General features: G+C 45.4%; 1 non-coding gene across 1 annotated transcript; it reads left to right on the top strand.

The window, feature by feature from the left end:
- Positions 1 to 4,876: 4,876 nt before the first annotated feature.
- LOC119619203 (U6 spliceosomal RNA) lies at positions 4,877 to 4,983 on the top strand. Its single transcript, XR_005235632.1, has one exon. It is a non-coding gene; the product is annotated as a U6 spliceosomal RNA (small nuclear RNA).
- The last annotated feature ends 14,179 nt before the right edge of the window (positions 4,984 to 19,162 follow it).

Raw genomic sequence — 19,162 nt, 5'->3', positions numbered from 1 at the left:
TTGCAATCGTTCGCCCAAATGTCTTTCTCCACTTGGTGTTTTTTTTTTTTTTTTTTTTTTTTGAGACGTTGTCTTGCTCTGTCGCCCAGGCTGAAGTGCAGTAGCACAGTCTCGGCTCACTGCAACCTCCACCACCCGGGTTCAAGCCATTCTCCTGCCTCAGCCTCCAGAGTAGCTGGGACTACAGGCAAACACCAACATGCCCGGCTAATTTTGCATTTTTAGTACAGATGGGGCTTCACCCTGTTGGCCAGTTCTCGAACTCCTGACCTCAAGTGATCTGCCCGCCTCAGTCCCCCAAAGTGCTGGGATTACAGGCGTGGAGCCACCACACGTGGCCTCCACTTGTTCTTAAAGGAAAGGAGGAAAAAAACAAATTCAATTTAATAACAGCAAAAAGTAAATTCACAGTTAGAAATCCCTTTGACATCTCATCTGAGGATACCTAACAGAACATTTTTCTTTGTTTTTGTTTTGGTATTATTAGTAGAGATGGGGTTTCACCATGTTGGCCAGACTATTCTCGAACTCCTGACCTCAAGTAACCCACCCGCCTCGGCCTTCTAAAGTGTTGAGATTATAGGTGTGAGCCACCGCACCCAGCCTGCTTTTGTTTTTTGTAAAGACAGGGTCTCCCTATGTTGCCCAGGCTGGTTATGTTTCTTTTCATGTCCATTTTACATGTTATAATAATATAATCTAAACAGAGCAAGAAACAAGAAAGTTAGCTTTTTAGAGGGACAGAGATGACCAGAAGGTCAAGTGGGGCTATAATTCCTGTCTCACCTATAATATTTGAATCTGTACAAACTGGCACTGGATCAATATATTACTAAATAGTGGCCAAATCCTCATGATACAAACCCAATGCACTCAGGTGCTATACCTATATACCCATTTAAAAGCTGAAATGAGCAAATCACTTTATGGAGAAATTGGAGAAACCCTGAATACACTTGCTGAAAGACCAGAAGATAGTAATTGGTATAAACTATGAAAGAATAATCTCTTAGACATGACAAATGAAAGAGATTTTCTCTGTAGGGACGAGCATGCTTCTTGCCTGCTCCAGTTCACTTTTTGTCAGGGTATAATAATCCCTTCTGCACAGCTCTATGAGGCTTACAAAATACTGACACCCTATATTACCTCAATATTACAAAGTAGGGATGGGATTTTCCTCTCCCATCTCCAGTATGCGGATGAAGAAACTCAGGTTCCCTTTACAGGTTAGCATTTTGCTGTCACTTCTCATTCTTGCTGACATACTCAAAGCACTTCTCTTCTAATACCTTTGTTTCAGTCTGCTGGGCAGGTAGGGCTACAGGTACAAAGGATCCACCCCAATTCAAAAGGATTTGCTAACTCCAGGTTCTTCCAGTAAACCTGTTGAAGAGTCAAAAGCCTCAGACTTTCTGTCTCCCAATCAATGTACTATTTCCTTTGTCAAAGTAGACATATGGGGAAGGCAGAGTTTCCTGCAGCCGTTTCTGCAGCTGGGGCCACTATGCCATGTACACAATTCATACTTTTCATTCTGAAGTTCTTGTTTCTGGCCTCACCTCTGGCCCAGCACACAGCTCTCCTGGTCAAATAGATCTGGTCAAGCCCATCCCCTATTCTGTAACTTCCCATGGTCCCTAGCACTTAGTGGATATAGATTTAACATGGTCATTTCCCTAGTTGTGGCTTCCAGCTGCTTGTTCAAGACCCTATCTAGGGCCAGGTGTGGTGGCTCACACCTGTAATGCCAGCACTTTGGGAGGCCAAGGAGGGCAGATCACGAGTTCAGGAGTTCAAAACCAGCCTGGCTAACATGGCAAAACCCCAGCCCTACTAAAAATACAAAAACTAGCCAGTTACAGTGGTAGGCACCTGTAATCCCAGCTACTCAGGAGGCTGAGGCAGGAGAATCGATTGAACCCAGGAGGTGGAGGTTGCAGTGAACTGACATTGTGCCATTGCACCCCAGCCTGGGTGACAGGAACAAGACTTTATCTCAAAAAAAAAAAAAAAAAAATTGGCTGGGTGTGGTGGCAGTAGCCTGTTATCCCAGCTTCTCGGGAGGCTGAGGCAGGAGTATTGCTTGAACCCGAGGTGGAGGTGACAGTGGAATGAGATCATGCCACTGCACTCCAGCCTGGGCGATAAGAGCGCAACTCTGTCTCAACAACAGCAATAACAAAAGACCCCATCTAGTTCCTCCTTAGGTAAACCTGCCCTGCTCAACAACTTCCGGTCCCCCAGTGCACATGGCTGCTTCAGCATTTGAAACTTGCCCGCAATACTGGTCTCCACTGCTTCTGGAAAGACCCCTACTACCCTCACAAAAGCCTATATATCTCTTAAAGCCCAGCTCTTAAGAATACTCTTCCATTCTATTTAGATCTTGCATTGAACACTTATTCTTATGTATTACAAGGTTATGTAGGGTTTTTCTCTGTGTTTTGTTTGTTTGTTTGTTTGAGATAAGGTCTTGCTCTGTTACCCAGGCTGAAGGGCAGTGGTGCAAACATGGCTCACAGCAACCTCAAACTCCTGAGCTCAAATGATCCTCCCATCTCAGCCTCCTGAGGAGCTGGAACCACAGGCACATGCCACTACTCCTGGTTAATTTCATTATTATTTTTCTGTAGAGATGGGGTCTCACTATATTGCCCAGGCTGGTCTCTAACTCCTGGCCTCAAGTGATCCTCCTGCCTTGGCCTCCCAAAGTACTGGGATTACAGGTGTGAGCCACTGCACCCAGTTTATTATAAGGTCTTATGGGTCTGGCTTCCCCTAAAGACATGAGCTTCTGGAAGGCACTAGGAGGTTTCTTGATTTGTCCTTGAATGCCCTCAGTTACTAAACTTAATTGAATAAAAGTAACCATTTATTGAATATTTAGCCAAAATCCTGGGTCATCCAAAGAAAGGATAAAATTTCTCCTTTCCCCAAATTTTGGCATCCTTGAGGACATGCCCAGAGGTCTCTAAATTGCTTCCTGTAGGTCACCTGACATCCACCTGCCTTCCTCAACACACAACAAACCCCTCAAATGAACAAAACTCTTTGCAGAGTCAATTCCAGCACTTTGGTAGGCTGAAGTAGACGGATCACTTGAGATCAGGAGTTCTAGACCAGCGTGGCCAACATGGTGAAACCCTAGCTCTATTGAATATACAAAAATTAGCCAGGCATGGTCGCATGCACCTGTAATCCCAGTTACTTAGGAGGCTGAGACAAGAGAATTGCTTGAACCTGGGAGGCAGAGGTTGCAGTGAGCTGAGATCACGCCACTGCACTCCAGCATGAGTGACAGAGTGAGACTCTGTCTCAAAATCCTAGCATCTCCTTTTAGTGAACTCTTCCTTGCCAAGCGATTCTCTGCATTGACTCTGGGAAAAAAGTACCTGTAATCCCAGCACTTTGGGAGGCCAAGGCGGGCAGATTACTTGAGGTCAGGAGTTCGAGACCAGGCTGACCAACACGGTGAAACTCCATCTCTACTAAAAATACAAAAATTAGCCTGGCGTGGTGGTGGGCACCTGTAATCTCAGCTACTCAGGACGCTGAGTCAGGAGAATCACTTGAAGCCGGGAGGCAGAGGTTGCAGTGAGCCGAGATCATGCCACTGCAGTCCAGCCTGGGTGACAGTGAGACTCAGTATCAAAGAATAATAATAAAATAAAATAAAAGCTAAAAGAGGGTACTTTCCTGATCTCATGATCCACCCGCCCCAGCCTCCCAAAGTGCTGCGATTATAGGCGTGAGCTACCGCACCAGCTAAAAGAGGGTACTTTCTACTCTAGGATATTGAATGGGCCAGTCTGCCCAAACAGGAAGGTTTAGCACAGGAAGGTGCTGTGAAACCCACCCATTTGGTTTGCTCCACTTCAAGCTTGAGACTCTTCTAGTTTGCCTGGATGACAGTAGTTTTCTGACCTCTGAATACATCTAAAGAAACTGACTCTGACAGTGCATGGAATTGACCATTGCCCTGCCTTTGAGGCACTGTTACCGCCTCACCTAGGAATGGGTAACACTGCAAGGACTGAAGCTGTAAAATTACGCAGGTGGCTCACACCTCTAATGCTAACACTTTGGGAGGCTGAGGTGGGAGGATCACTTGAAACCAGGGTCAACATAGGGAGACTCTGTCTCTACAAAAAAATAATAATAATAATAACAAAATTAGCCAGGAGTGGTGGCATGTTCCTGTGGTCCCAGCTCCTCAAGAGGCTGAGGTGGAAGATTCCTTGAGCCCAGGAGGCTGAGACTGCAGTGAGCTATGATTGTTCTACTGTACTCCAGCCTGGGTGACAGAGCAAGACCCTGTCTCAAAAATAAAATAAAATTACGTAAGATGTTTGAAAAGGAAAGCATCTTCAAGTCCATTTAACTCAAGGAAAAGACCCAGATAAAGGACTTGTGACCTTGCCCAAGGTCACATTGAATTGGCATCTGAGCAACCAGCACCTAGATCTGATTTACTTAACAGGCCAACCACAGATGGCTTCATCCTAACAGCCCAAGGGAAGCTTAGAGGAATCAAGACAATCAAAAACACCTCGCTGGCCGGGTGTGGTGGCTCACGCCTGTAATCCCAACACTTTGGTAGGCCGAGGTGGGTGGATCACTTGAGATCAGGAGTTCCAGACCAGCGTAGCCAACATGGCGAAACCCCATCTCTATTGAAAATACAAAAATTAGCCAGGCGTGGTGGTGTGCACCGGTAATCCCAGCTACTTAGGAGGCCGAGGCAAGATAATTGCTTGAACCTGGGGGACAGAGGTTGCAGTGAGCTGAGATCGCGCCACTGCACTCCAGCCTGGGCGACAGAGTGAGACTCTGTCTCAAAAACCAAACCAAACAAACAAACAAACAAAACACTGTGCTCACCTCGGCAGCACATAGCCTAAAACTGGAACGATACAGAGAAGATTAGCATGGCCCCTGCGCAAGGATGACATGCAAATTCGTGAAGTGTTCCATATTTTTTCTGTTCTTGCATGGGCTCTTAAGCAACATGGAAATAAGGTTGATGGAAAATAAACATCAGTCTCTAAACAAACAAACAACAACAACAAAACAAACAAAAAAAATCAGGCAGAAAAGATGGCTTTCAGAAGAAGTTCTGTTTTTTTGTGTTTTTTCCTTTTTTTGAGATGGGGGATGAGGTCTCACTCTGTCACCCAGGCTGAGTGGTGCAATCACAGCACACTGCAGCCTCGACCTCCTGGGCTCAAGAGACTCTCCCTCTCAGCCCCCTAAGTAGCTGAGACCACAGACACGCACCACCATACCTGGCTAATTTTTCCAAAAAATTATTTTGTAGAGACAAGGGTATCCCTATGTTGCCCAGGCTGGTCTCTAACTCCTGGGCTCAAGGGCCTCGACCTCCCAAAGTGTTAGGATTACAGGCATGAGCCACAGTGCCTGGCCCTGGAAAGTCCTAAATTCGATGTAATGTTGTGCTCTAACATCCAAAAAAGTATTTTACTGTGCTTTATCATCCTTCTATATAGTGCTCTGTTACTGGCCAACTAAGACAGGGCTACTCACTGGTCACTGTGTTCCCTCTAGAGAGAACATAGGAAACCATTCCTTCAAAGTGTTATAGTATTATTCTGGCTTTGTTCTACTTTCTCTTTCCATGCAATTGATTCAAACATATGTAATCAATTCAAGGATCTACTTTACCAGCCACTGTGCAAAGGGCAGGAGAAACAAATATGAGTAAGAATATGTAAATACGGCCGGGCGCTGTGGCTCACACTTGTAATCCCAGCTCATTGGGAGGCCGAGGTAGGTGGATCACCTGAGGTCAGAGGTTCGAGACCAGCCTGGCCAACATGGTGAAACCCCATCTCTACTTAAAATATAAAAATGAGCTGGGTGTGGTAGTGGGCGCCTGTAATCCCAGCTATTTGGGAGGCTGAGGCAGGAGAATAACTTGAACGCAGAAAGTAGAGGTTGCAGTGAGGTTGCAGTGAGCTGAGATCGTACCACTGCACTCCAGCCTGGGTGACAGAGTGAGACTCAGTTTCAAAAAAAAAAAAAAAAAAAAAGTAAATATGCAGGTTTACAGATACTGTTTCTCCCTACAACTGCTCTGGGAAGGTCATAAAGTGTAAGTTAAATGAAAATCAGCATTCTAGCCCCAGTAAAAAAATTGTTACCTTTCTTGAAAAAGTGATACATGATTCTTTGCAAGACTCAACCATGTTAACTACAACCACATATACCATTCTTCCCCCTACAATTTTCTTGATTGCTTATTATTATTACTATTATTTTTGAGACGTTGTCTTGCCCTGTTGCCCAGGCTGGAGTGTAGTGGCACGATCGCAGCTCACTGCAACCTCCACCTCCTGGGTTCAAGCAATTCTCTGCGTCCGCCTCCTGAGTAGCTGGGATTACAGGTGCCTACCACGCCAAGCTAATTTTTTTGCATTTTTAGTGGAGACAGGGTTTCACCATCTTGGCCAGGCTGATCTTGAACTCCTGACCTCGTGATCCACCCGCCTCAGCCTCCCAAAGTGCTGGGATTACAGGTGTGAGCCACTGTGCCCAGCCGATTGCTTATTATTTTTTAGATACATTTAACTTGTTTATCGCGTGCATGTTAAGGCATATTAAGACATGTTTTTCAAATTCATCATGAAGGTTTTGGACTTCTTCAAAAATATCATAAAATTCTGTTGGAATTAGATTTGGTCAGAATGGATCTTAATTTTCAAACCAAGACACCTTGGGTTGCTATGGATTGGAAACTGCATAGCTAGACCACGGGAACACGTGATTTTGTTTTAAGCACAATTAACTCTACAGCGAGACAGCGTAACTGACATCATATAGCTCTTGCTGTGCCAAAGCCCTTAGAAACAGGAGAGGCCTTGCCTAGGGGATTCTTTGCATTAACGACTTTGTTAGACAAAGCCACTCTGGCATGGGAATTGGATTTGCAATTTGGGTCTTTGTAAAAGGATTAGATGATCTCTATTGTTTAATGTTTGGATCTCAATTTGCATTTGGAAACACGTGACCCCGCTGGAGGTTTAGTTCTCTTTTATTTTCATTTTCTTGTCCCGATACACAATCGATACCGTATGTTAAAAAATTGATAAAACTGCTTGGTCAAATGGTTGCACTGATGAGGAAGTGTGATATGTTGGTCTTCTCTGTGAATGGTGGAGTCTACCTGGGCTCCAGCAAAACTGAGCCAGTCATCTATTTGCCAACTGACAAATAACTGATAGGTAGAGGTCTGCATGTTTCATTGATTTCCTTAATTAGAATGCATGGCTGTTTGTTAGAGAAAGAAAGCACACAGAGATATGGTCAGACAGTGGATCTGCAGAAGGAATGAAAGAGAAAAGCCTCTGACTGCCTCAGGACATAGTTGAACACTCCTGTTCAATGTCTTTCTTTATAAATAAAGGTTTGAGAAAAATTATTTTAGGTTTCGGATAGCAACACTCTCAGCTGTACATGGTGTTTAACTACCTGTCCTTTGGTAAATGTTCTTTTTTGTTGTTGTTGTTGATACAGAGTACGAGTCTTGCTCTGTTGTCCAGGCTGGAGTGCAGTGACGTGATCCCAGCTCACCGCAACCTCTGCCTCCCAGGTTCAAGCGATTCTCCTGCTCAGCCTCCCGAGTAGCTAGGATTACAGGCACCCACCACCACGCCCTGCTAATTTTTGTATTTTTAGTAGAGATGGGATTTTGCTATGTTGGTCAGGCTGGTCTCGAACTCCTGACCTCAGATAATCCGCCAGCCTTGGCCTCCCAAAGTGCTGGGATTACAAGGGTGAGCCACCACACCCAGCCCTGGTAAACTTTTTTTTTTTTTTTTGAGACAGAGTTTCGCTTTTGTTGCCCAGGCTGGAGTGCAATGGTGCGATCTTGACTCACCGAAACCTCTGCCTCCTGGGTTCAAGCGATTCTCCTGCCTCAGCCTCCCGAGTATCTGGGAATACCGGCATCTGCCACCACACTCAGCTAATTTTGTATTTTTAATAGAGACAAGGTTTCTCCATGTTGGTGAGGCTGATCTAAAACTCCTGACCTCAGGTGATCCGCCCACCTCAGCCTCCCAAAGTGGTGAGATTACAGGCATGAGCTACCAAGTCCAGCATGGTAAACATTTTTAACTAACATTTGCTTTGAGAACCTTCTCACATTGGCCACATGAAGCCTGGAATAGAAACTGCTTGAGGAGGGACAATTTCTCAGATTGTGGGTTTAGGTCACGTGGTTTATTTGTTTGTTTTCTTTTTTAAATCTTCAGATTCTTGCTCCTTTATCTTTGTCATTGACCACAGGAAAACATTTTTTGCATGTCAGGATGAATGTACTGGGAAACACACACTTGGAGTTGCTGGTTGATTGAGCTGGAGGTAGAATAGAAAAAGGCATTCACATTCATTGAACACCTACGGCATGCCAAGAACTCTGCTAGATGTTTAGGAATTTGTTATTATATAACACTGAGGCCCAGAGGAGTAAAGTGACATATCCAAGGTCACAGAGCTGTGATTGGAACCCAGATGTGCTGGATTGGAAGTCCAGGCTCCTGCCATATCACACCCTTTCTCAGATAAAGTAAAGCTAACTTCTGCTTTATCTGCTCCTCACCTCCTTGGAATGTGTGTTTGATTTGTTATTCTAAACAAGGGTTATATTTGGTGCACATGAAGCTATATGGGCAAGATTGGCCAAACCCATCCCTTTTTGTAATAGAGGCAAGTAATTTTTTTTTTTTTTTTTTTTTTTTCCTGAGACAGTCTCGCTCTGTCACCCAGGCTGGAGTGCAGTGGCACGATCTTGGCTCACTGCAAGCTCCGCCTGCCAGGTTCACGCTATTCTCCTGTCTCAGCCTCCTGAGCAGCCGGGACTACAGGTGCCCATCACCACGCCCGGCTAATTGTTTGTATTTTTAGTAGAGACGGGGTTTCACCGTGTTAGCTAGAATGGTCTTGATCTCCTGACCTCATGATCTGCCTGCCTCGGCCTCCCAAAGTGCTGGGATTACAGGCGTGAGCCACCGAGCCGGCAAGGCAAGTAATCTTATCTGTCACTCGATTAAAAATACACCACATTCTTCTAGGTTCCAGTTTGGATAGTGACTTAAGAAAAGGCAATAGTTTTCTGCATCATAGCACCCCCTTAACCGCTATGAAATCACCAAGAGTAAACAGGTCATTGCCTTTCTTCCTAGGTATTTCACTCATGGATTTCAAAGCATTTTACACATGTATTCAATCTATTGAAACAAAAGCTAGCAGCCCTTTTTATAGTTGGGCCAACTGGAAGTACTCCGAAGAAAGAATCTTTTCTGAAGGTCACACACTCTGAGGCCTTCCTAAATGGAGAATGCAGGAGAGGAAGTTCACCCCAGGAGTGGCACGTTCGAGGGTTGTGCTTAGAGCCCACATTCTCAGCCACGGCCCATGGGAAACACTCCTGCTTCTTTGCCCATCTTCCAAAATGCTTTGCCAACATTCTCCTAATGCTACCAATATTTAAAGATAATTTCTTTTCCCTACACAGGATCTCAGCCTAAAATAGATCTGGGTCTGTGTCACTGGGCATGAACAAATGACTCAGAGAGCCATTTAAGATCTCAGAAGCAAGGAAGGCTCTTTGGAGCACCAGAGCAGAGTCTGGGAACAAATGAGTGACAGAGCTGGAAGGTGTTCCGAAGAACATTTTATTTCTTTTTTCTTTTTTTGAGATGGAGTCTCACTGTGTCACTCAGGTTGGAGTACAGTGACACTATCTTGGCTCACTGCAACCTCTGCCTCCCAGGTTCAAGTGATTCTCCTGCCTTAGCCTCCCGAGTAGCTGGGATTATGGCACCCGCCACCATGCCTGGCTAATTTTTTTTTTTTTTCTGAGACAATGTCTCACTCTGTCACCCAGGTTGGAGTGCAGTGACGTGATCTCGGCTCACTGCAAGCTCCGCCTCCTGAGTTCACGCCATTCTCCTGCCTCAGCCTCCCTAGTAGCTGGGACTATAGGTGCCCGCCATGACGTCCGGCTAATGTTTTGTATTTTTAGTAGAGACAGGGTTTCACCATGTTAGCCAGGATAGTCTTGATCTCCTGACCTCGTGATCCGCCTGCCTCGGCCTCCCAAAGTGCTGGGAGTACAGACGTGAGCCACTGCGCCCAACCCCAAAGAACATTTTATTTCAAGCTTACTTTGCACAAATGAGGAAGATGAGACCTCACATCCCCCACAGCTAAGCCACTGCAGAACTTCATTCCAAACTAACACTTCCCGACCCTCATCCTCCGCCTGCACAGGAGGTCATAGAAGCAAGACCTAGGGGGTCTCCTAACCAAGACACAGGTGGCAGGTAAGAAGGCAGGTTTTTATGAGTGGGTATGTTTAGCATCAGGGATAGCAGAAGAAAAATGAGTCTCTCCTAGAAAATGTGTTGATTTGGACTATTTTCTACACATGGTGGGTTTTGATTATTTTGTTTAGTTGTTTCACTTTTCTCCTTTAGCTTATTCACATCATCTGCTAGGTTTATATTCCATTCTCTCTGCCCAACAGTAGGGCATTGGTTATATAAGTTCTGATATCCCTAGAATGGACTCCTATGTGCCATTAAAATTATCTAGTAAACAATAATAAAGTGGCTCATGCCTGTAATCCCAGCACTTGGGGAGACCAAGTGGGGCAGATCACCTGAGGTCAGGAGTTCGAGACCAGCCTGGTAACATGGTGAAATCCCGTCTCTACTAAAAATACAAAAATTAGCCGGGGGCAGTGGCAGGGTGCCTGTAATCCCAGCTACTTGGGAGGCTGAGGCACGAGAATTGCTTGAACCCGGGAGGTGGAGGTTGCAGTGAGCCAAGATCACGCCATTGCGCTCCAACCTGGGCAACAAGAGCGAGACTCTGTCTCCAGAAACAAACATACAATATAATAAATAAGGGCCAACATTTAGAAGGGTTTACTCCATGATGTCTCTGTACTCAGCATTTCATAGGCATTTTTTTTCATTCAGTCCCCACAATAATCCTACAAGGTAGTCATGACTGTTCTCATTTCAGGGATGAGGCATCTGAGGCAAAAAGAACTTAGGTAACCTGCCTTGAGTCACAAAACAAGCAGGTGATGGAGCTGGAATTTAAACCTGATTCTACTCAGACCCATATTCTTGAGCCACCTGCTCATTACATGCAAAAGAATGCTCAGAAGTTAACAGCGGGGAGCGGGTGGCGGGTGGTGTGTGAAGGGGAGGAGCTTAGATAGTATTATCCAACTTGGTAAAATACATTTATGTTTATGTGTTGGAGGGTATATTTGCACTCAGAAAATTCTAGAAGGGCCACTCAAATACCAATTCCTTGAAGCAGCCTTTTCTGACTATACTAAAAGAGCCCTCCCACCTTGCTCATGTTATTCTCTCTTTAACCTGCTTGATGTTGTCTCATGACACTTACCATTACCTGAACTGTAACATATACTGGATCTATTTACTCTCTAGCTTCCCTCTAGAATGAGGAGGAGGACAATGCCTAGGAAACTACCTGGGACGTAGTAGGTGTTCAATAAATATTGTTGATTTGAAAGCCTGAACCAAACCCTTGATGTTGGTTGCTGTTGTCCTCTTCCACCCCACAACCACTGCCAAATGGGAACCACTTAGATTATTATCATTGTTATTATTTTTATAAGGCAACTTCCTGAGCCAGAGTAGGCTCAGAGAGACTCCTAATTTAGATTCCTGATACTTAAATGGGTTGAACATTTTTCTTCATGTTTCATTTAAAATATTCCAAATGAAAAAAAAAAAAAAAAAAAAAAGACTGGGTGCAGTGGTTCATGCCTGTAATCACAGCACTTTGGGAGGCTGAGGCAGGCAGATTACCTGAAGTCAGGAATGTGAGACCAGCCTGGCCAACATGGTGAAACCCCATGTCTACTAAAAATACAAAAATTAGCTGGGCGTGGTGGCAGGCACCTGTAATCCCAGCTACTCAGGAGGCTGAGTCAGGAGAATCTCTTCAACATGGCATGGGAGTGGCGGGGTCAGGGCGGGTTGGAGGGGGGCATTGAAATGAGCCGATATCACACCACTGCACTCCAACCTGGGTGACAGAGAGACTCTGTCCAAAAAAAAAAAAAAAAAGAAAAGCCAAGCATGATGGCTCACTCCTGTGATCCCAGGGAGGCCAAGGCAGGAGGATCACTTAAGGCTAGCAGTTCAAGGCCAGCCTGGGCAACTTAGTGAGATCCTGTCTCTACAACAACAAAAATCAAGAATCTAAAATGGTCCACTTTAAAGTGCGAAAAGGTAATCTCCCCCTTCCTGGACAGAGGCTTCTCTAGAGCAGAAAGTTCTTTTGATTGCAAAAGAGAAGACCATTGGAAATCTGCTTAGATAAACTTGCTTTGAGTCAAAAGTGAATCATTAATGTTTCAAGTGCTAATCCACTTAGTGTCCCATTCACCCAGATGGCTGTTTTGAGAACTCACGTCATGGTTTTTTAGAAAGATAAAGTTTCCAGTCACCAGATTCAGTTGAGCAAGGATAAAAGACAATTGATGGTAGATGAAGAGATTGAAGTTTCTGAGATGAGTGAACAAACACTTATCTGGTCAATGTGAAAATGAATGAAACATTTGAAACGAACTGATATGAGTTGGTTGGGTTTTATCCCTTCAATAAACTGTTTCCGTTGCCCTCCAAAAAGGATTAGGTCTTAAGTGAATGGGAGTTATAACTAACTCATCTCTGTCCTCAAGCCATATGGCCTTGACCTTTCTTAGTGACAGCATAGTCACTTTAAACCGTGGGTGGCTGTTGGAGATTTTTCTTGTTTGCAGCCAAGTCCTTCTGAAGGGTGACTTTGGCCCCATCAGCAGCTTCAGGAGCCATCTAAAAGCCAGGAGCAATGCATGCCTGCATTCCCTGAAGCCAAGGGGCTGCTTTAGCTGGCTTCCTTCCCTCTTCCCCAAACAGAACCAAACTCCTATAGAAAATTCATAAATTCTTGGCAGGAAAGAAATCCTCCCATTGGAAGGAACAGATGTTGTACGAGTAACTTTTGCCGTTATACTGTTCCTAATATCATAGTTTTAAAGCGTGGGGGATGTTAACTTTTTTACAAATGTCAACATGTTCTGGGCAGTTTTTCCATCTCCATCTGTGGCATACACATCACCAATCCTTCTGCTGCCCCTTTTAAAAATTTTCCAGGGAGTAGTTGGAAATTGGAAATATATTAAAAAGTGAAAGCGGAAAATTCAATTCAACAAGTATGCTAATGTATACCCTAATGCAGAAAGTAATATGCTGTTTCCCTCCCAGTTGTAAATCTCAGAAATATTCTTTCTCTTGTCGTCTTAGAACTTGGAATAGTGTACAGACTTCTAACAAAGTAATTATGACCAATTAACAATCAGAGACTATGGCTGTTACCAGAATTCCCTGAGAGAGTAATCTACTCATAAACCCCCCTTCTAAAGACAGCCTCCATCCTGCTTCAAATTCAAGGGGCTTCTAGGCCATTTGCACTTCGTTTACACCTCATTAAACTGCCCACATTATATGCCTGGGTCCAGGTGACTGTGGGAAAGGATCAAGGTCAGTGGATGCCATGTATCTAGCCTCCAAGTAACCTTAAGAAGGGTGTCTGCACCTCTACTGGTGCTAGCTGGGGTCCCCTCCCCGGGGACAGCGATGCCCGCTTGCGGCGGCTTCTGCGAGGGCCAGAGCGCCGGCTGGCTGTGGCCGGGCCCAGAACACGCCTGACAGCTTTTGGGTTCAAAGTCTGAACTGGGTGAGCGGTCTGGGTGGGATGGGGTGGAGTGGGGTGTGGAATCGCAGCGCAGAGGCAGAGGAAGGTGACAGCGGGGACGGGGCGGGGAAGCATCGGAGCCAGATTTAAGGGCGCCCCCGGAACGTCTCGCAGTCTCCGTTCTCGAGCCAGGTTCCCCCCTTCCGCCAGGTCGGAGCCAAACGAGTCTCCAGATAGGTGTGGGGCCTAGTGTCGGAACCCGCACCCCAGAATAGCCTGTCCTTGAAGCTCCGTGCTCAAGTGGAGTGCAAGTGGTAGCGCTTGCGGGGCGGGGCGCGGCTCGGGGGGCACCCACATCCAGAGCCAATCCCATCCCGCGCCCTTACCCGGTTCCCGTGGGCCCCGGTGCGGCTTCCCCCGCATCCTCGCTGGAAGGCCAGTCCGCTCTCCCCGGCGCGACCAGGGGCGCGAGCAACACAGGAGAGCGTGGCCACCCCTCTGCGCTTGGAACTAGAGGCGCGCGCAGCGCCCGCGCGGTCTGCAGTGCCCCCCACTGGACGGCCCGGCACAGGACGGCTCCGGACAGGGCTACCCGCGCCGTGCTGCCTTTGCAGACGGAAGCCGGCGCCCCTCCTCTTCCTCCCTATTGAAGCCACCAAAGTTGTGAAATTTAAAATCAAGTCAAGGAGGATACGCTGGCGCTGTCACTGCCTGGCTTCCAGCTCTCGGAGACTGTGGACTTCTAGGCCTCCCTTTGGCTAACGTGAAAATAGAACGGACAAGGTCATGTAACCATTAAGTGGGAGTGTGCAATAAAGTGTCTGCTACGTGACAAATACTCGCTGAAAGACGGACATTGTTATGATTACTCGCTGGCTAGGCTTTGGCTTCTCTGGAGTCTGCTCCTCTGTGGCAGATAGGGATGGTTTCTACCTTTCCTTTGAGGTAGAAAAGGAACCTGAGCACCCAACTGGGGTCCAGTCTTGCGGTGCCACTAACTCCATCTATGGCTGTGGCTTCAGCTGTGTCCTTTTTGAACCTAAATATTCTCATCGCAAAATGGGAGTAATCATACTCCACCCATAGAGTGGCTACAAGATGAGAAATGCAGGGCTCCTGGTTTGGGGCAAACTCACTCCCATTGTCAGCCGGCGGGTCCCAGACCACCTGCATCTGTAGCAGGTAGCAGGTGCAGTGCACAATATTTGACTCTACTCGTAGGCGGCGCCCTTTTCTTTTTAATTACGTTTTGTAGAGAGAGGGTCTCACTTTATTGCCCAGGTCGGTCTCAAATTTCTGGCCTCAACCAATCCTCCCACTTCAGTTTCTGAAAGTGCTGGAATTACAGGAGTGAGCCACCAGGCTCCGGGTCCTTTTTCCTGAAACACGTAGTAGGCACTCTGTGCAAGCCTCGCCCACCCACAGCAGCTAGCCCATCCAGGATGCCTTTTGCAGCCCTGTCTGTGACTAGGAAGCCTGGGCTGAGGGAGATTTTAACTGTTGGGATTCTTCTTCCTTCTCTCCGCTTGACACCCCTTCCACAAATGCCTGGGATCTTTTCTGGAAATTGGTGATGTTAGAAATAGAAACACACAGTCCTGAGACATAGTGTAATGGAATGCACAGTCAGAAGACCTGACTGTTAAGGGCAGCCCTGCTAGCTAGTTCCTGGCTATCTTTCTCCTGCAATCTCTCTGAACTCCAGTAACCTTATCTTTCTTTCTTTCTTTTCTTTCTTTCTTTCTTTTTTTTTTTTTTTTTTTTTTTTTTTGAGACAGAGTCTCACTCTGTCACCCAGTCTGGAGGGCAGTTGCATGATCCTGGCTTGCTGCAACCTCTGCCTCCTGGGTTCAAGTGATTCTACCTCAGCCTTCTGAGTAGCTGGGACTACAGGCACCCGCCACCATGCCTGGCTAATTTTTGTATTTCAGTTGCGACGAGGTTTCACCGTGTTGGCAGACTGGTCTCAAACTCCCGACCTCAGGTGGTCCACCTGCTTCAGCCTGACAAAGTGCTGGGATTACAGGCATGAGCCACTGTGCCCAGTCCGGTCACCTTATCTTTCTTTTTCTTTTCTTTTTTCTTTCTTTCCTTTTTTTTTTTTTTTGGAGACAGATCTCACTCTGTTGTCCAGGCTGGAGTGCACTGGTGCAATCTTGGCTCACTGCAACCTCTCGCTTCCGGGTTCAAGCAATTCTTGTGCCTCAGCCCACCGAGTACCTGGGATTACAGGTGCCCACTACTATGCCCAGCTAATTTTTTTGAATTTCTAGTAGAGACGGGATTTCACCATGTTGGCCAGGTTGGTCTTGAACTCCTGACCTCAGGTAATCCGCCCGCCTCGGCCTCCCAAAGCGCTGGGATTACAGGCGTGAGCCACTGCTCCCGGCTGTAATACAATACTTTATGCCAGCAATCCAAATTTTGGGACTGTGTGATAAGGCACCAGCAACTTTGAGATCCCATCCCAGTAACTTCTCAAGCTCTCCAATATGATGAACTTTAAGTGAGAAAAAAAAAAATTACAGAAAACCAGTGTTCAATGTTTACATGGCCTCACCAGTCACGGTGCACTTCTGTGTACATTATATCCATTTAATTGTCAGTTAGCCCATTTTCCAAATGAACCTCAAAGAGGTAGGGTGACTTTGGACACAGTGTTTATCTCTACAACACAGAGTCTCCTCTCAATTCAGCCTTATCTCTATGCTGTTAGACAAAGATGCTGGGTCGGGTGCAGTGGCTCATGCCTGTGATCCCAGCACTTTGAGAGGCTGAAGCATAAGGATCGCTTGAGCCCAGGAGTTCATGACCAGTCTGGGCAACATAGCAAGACCCCATCTCTATTTATTTATTTTTAAATTTTAATTTTATTATTTATTTGTTTTGAGACAGAGTCTCACTCTGTCGCCCAGGCTGGAGTGCAGTGGCTTGATTTCAGCTCACTGTCACCTCTGCCTCCCGGGTTCAGGTAATTCTCCTGCCTCTGCCTCCTGAGCAGCTGGGACTACAGGCACATGCCACCATGCCCAGCGAATTTTTGCATTTTTAGTAGAGACGGGGTTTCACCATGTTGGCCAGGATCGTCTCGATCTCCTGAACTAGTGATCTACCCACCTCGGTCTCCCAAAGTGCTGGGATTACAGGCAAGAGCCACCAAGCTCGGCCTATTTATTTAAAAATCAAAAACAAAAAGATGCTGCTCTCCTAGGTATGACAAAGCGGGACTTTTCACCAGCCATCTGAGCAAGGGTTCTTTGAGACTCTTTGGAAATGATAGGACACAAACTTCATTAATACAGAACATTAAACAAATTAGAGAGTGTTTACATATTATGACAAGACATGCAGCAGGCTGTTACTTTACCAAAACTATTCATTATGGGGCTGTTTGTTTAAAGGTTGTCCTGGTGGCTTGGAGACAGTGTCTTTTGCTCTCTGACTCACAGGAAGCAAAAATAAGTCACTATCAGGTGGTGAGCATACTTAGAAGCCAAACTAAAAATGAGAGGGTTTATCATCCTCTGGTGTACAGCAGTCGGCTCCACTTTCAAACCGGTAAATGCCAGGCAGTTGAAAATTTAAGATTTTATTTGTGTGACACATGTTGTGTGTGTGTGTGTCTATTTTTTGTTTCTTTGTTTGTTTGTTTTGAGACGGAGTCTTGCTCTGTCGCCCAGGCTGGAGTGCAGTGGCATGATCTTGGCTCACTGCAACCTCTGCCTCCCGGGTTCAAACAATTCTCTGCCTCAGCCTCCTGAGTAGCTGGGATTATAGGTGTCCACCACTACACCTGGCTAATTTTTGTTTTTTTTTAGTAGAGACCGGATTTCACCATCTTGGCCAGGCTGGTTTTGAACTCCTGATCTTATGATTCACCCGCCTCGGCCGCCCAAAGTGCTGGGATTACAAGCATGAGCTACCATGCCCGGCCTGTGTGTGTTTTTAAAAAAACTATTTACCAAGCATTTGCTAATTACAGTATGCTAATTTCTGTGCTTAGAAACACACAAAGGGATATGATAAAATCTCTGTCACCAAATGGTCCACAGTCTGATAGGAGAGAGACACCTATATAAATGTGTCTAGTAGTTGCCTCATTTGTAAAGTGGGAACAACCATAGGACCCCTTTGTGGGGAGCTTCTGAGGACAAGCCATGAGAAACAGTTTTTGGAAGCCTGAGCCAAAATAGGCTCTTACATAGATATGGCTTGCATTAGCCTCTTTTTCACATGAAGAAGCTGAGGCTCTGAGAGGGGAAGAGATTTGCTGACTCACTGCACAGCCAGCATTCAAATTTAGATCTGATCCTTCTCTTCCCACCACATTACATTCAATGTTTATGTTGCCCAGGCTGGTCTTGAACTCCTGAGCTCAAGCGATCCTCCCACTTCCCAAAGTGCTGAGATTTATTTTTTGTTTTTTGCTTTATTAGCCTTATTGAGATATAATTGTATACATTTAGATTGTACATTTAATGTATACAACTTGATGAGTTTAGATATACCTGTGATTTCATTACCACAATCAAAGTAATAAACATATCCATCTCTCAAAAAGTTTTCTTATATCTCTTTCTGTGTGTGTAGTTTGTGGATTTAACATGAAATCTTAACATGAGATCTTAACAAATTTGTAAGTGCACAATACCATATTGTTAACTGCAGGCGCTATGTCATAAAACAGTTCTCTAGAACTTACTCATCTTGCGTAACAAAAATTTTATACACGTTAAGCAACAACTCCCCATTTCTTTCTTCCCTCAGCCCCTTACAACTACCATTTTACTCTAAGTTTTTATGAGTTTGATTATTTTAGATACCTCATATAATTGAGATCATGTAAAATTTGTCTTTCTGTGGCTGGCTTATTTCACGTAGCATAAGTGAAATTAGCTTTTATCAGATAAATAGTTTTCTTTTTTTTTTTCTCGTGCCTCAGCATTTCTACTTTTTTATGGTTTCTATCTTTTGGTTGATTCTTTTCATTTAGTTATATATTGCTTTCATGGTATTATTTAGTGTTCTATCTATATTCTCTTGTAACTCACTGAGCTGCTTTAAGATGATTATTTTGGACTGGGTGTGGTGGCTCATGCCTGTAATCCCAGCACTTTCGGAGGCTGAGGCAGGTGGATCACTTGAGGTCAGGAGTTCGAGACCAGCCTGGCCAACATGGTGAAACCTTGTCTCTACTAAAAATACAAAAATTAGCTGGATGTGGTGGCACGTGCCTGTAATCCCAGCTACTTGGGAAGCTGAGGCAGGAGAATCGCTTGAATCCAGGAGGCAGAGGTTGCAATGAGCCGAGATCATGTCACTGCACTCCAGCCTGGGTGACAAAACCAGACTCTATCTGAAAAAATAATTATTTTGAATATTTGTCAGACAATTCACAGATCTCCATTTCTTT

This window comes from Chlorocebus sabaeus, chromosome 12 (genome assembly GCF_047675955.1).
Source record: "Chlorocebus sabaeus isolate Y175 chromosome 12, mChlSab1.0.hap1, whole genome shotgun sequence".
Classification (NCBI taxonomy): Eukaryota; Metazoa; Chordata; class Mammalia; order Primates; family Cercopithecidae; genus Chlorocebus; species Chlorocebus sabaeus.
Note: the sequence above shows the minus strand (reverse complement) of the source record. Positions and strands in the feature narration are given on the sequence as shown.